Genomic DNA, 1,463 nt, shown 5'->3' with positions numbered 1-1,463 from the left:
CCTTTGGTAACAGTTAAACAGGTGATGAGTTTACTCGTTGAGAAGCATCTGTCATTGGGATTCCTTCACAGGGAGACAGATTAGATAACATTTCACAAACTTTGAACATGGAACCCGTTTCTTCACAGAGCCTTCTGGGATCAGGGCTCTGCAGAACACATTAGGAAATGCACTTCTAGCCTCAAGGTCAGGCACAAGCATATACACTCCTAACCTGAGTCCCTACTCCCAAGCCTGCCTCCAGGTGCACCCCCGCTATCCTTCCCCACAATGTTGTTTACAGTCCAGAGAGCAAAATTCTATTCTCCTCTCACTACAGAAAGCCCTGGGAGTTGCAGATGGCATGTGAGGCACATGTCTGCTTAAGAGGACGCGCCCAGGAGGGTCTTCAGCTGTTCTTTAGGTGTGGCCACTATGTTTCAAGACGACAAGCAAAACTATAGCTTCATTCACTGAACTACTCATGCCTTGCCCTCTTCATCAAGATTTCTTTGTTCCACCATTTTTCCTACTTTCAGAGCCCTATGTTCTCCTCTCTTAGGAGCTGGTTTATCCAAATATATGAAGGTAGAAGCAGAAGGGTTGATTCACAAACTTTCATAAATGAGAATAATATAATCATTATGTTATTGATTTGGTTGGTCATAGCCTTCAGCATGTTTTTGACCAAACTTATTAATATGTTTATGGGGGCTGGGAACAGGGTGAAGAACAGGAAGAGTTTTGATGGTCTACTACTGCTGAAGCCCAGCCTTACTTATCAATATAGATGGGAAACTATAGATCCTGAAAAGATTTCATAAAGACAAAGTAGACAGAAATAGAAGGGTAGTTCTGCAATATTGTTAAAAATACTATCTCAAACAGTTAACATCACATTTGGTAGAAAAACTGCAAATTGACACATTTACATTTAAATCTGGAAGAAAAAAAGATGCCTTGAAGCCCTAAAGTTTAGCACTACTGTAAAGTTTCAGACAGCACAGCAAAACACAAAATAGTAATAAGATACAATATTGGAAAACTGGCAACATAAGTATTGTTTGTACTCAATTGCAAAACTACAGATGATGTAATGAGAATTCCTTAAAATACTAGGATATGTGATTAATGTTCAGAAATCAATAGCTTTCCTATGTATCAAAACTTACCAGTTAGATTTAGAATATCTAACTAAAGATTAGTTCATTAGGATCTCATAATCGCAAACAAAAACCATCCAAAAGGCCAGGCACAGTGGCTTACGCCTGTAATCCCAGCACTTTGGGAGGCCGAGGCAGGTGGATCACGAGGTCAGGAGATCGAGACCATCCTGACTAACACGGTGAAACCCCATCTCTATTAAAAATACAACAAATTAGTCGGGCGTGGTGGCTGGTGCCTGTAGTCCCAGCTACTTGGGAGGCTGAACCTGGGAGGCAGAGCTTGCAGTGAGCTGAGATTGCGCCACTGCACTCCAGCCT

This window comes from Colobus angolensis, unplaced genomic scaffold, assembly GCF_000951035.1.
Source record: "Colobus angolensis palliatus isolate OR3802 unplaced genomic scaffold, Cang.pa_1.0 Scaffold82, whole genome shotgun sequence".
NCBI lineage: Eukaryota > Metazoa > Chordata > Mammalia > Primates > Cercopithecidae > Colobus > Colobus angolensis.
This window is presented reverse-complemented; position numbering follows the sequence as displayed.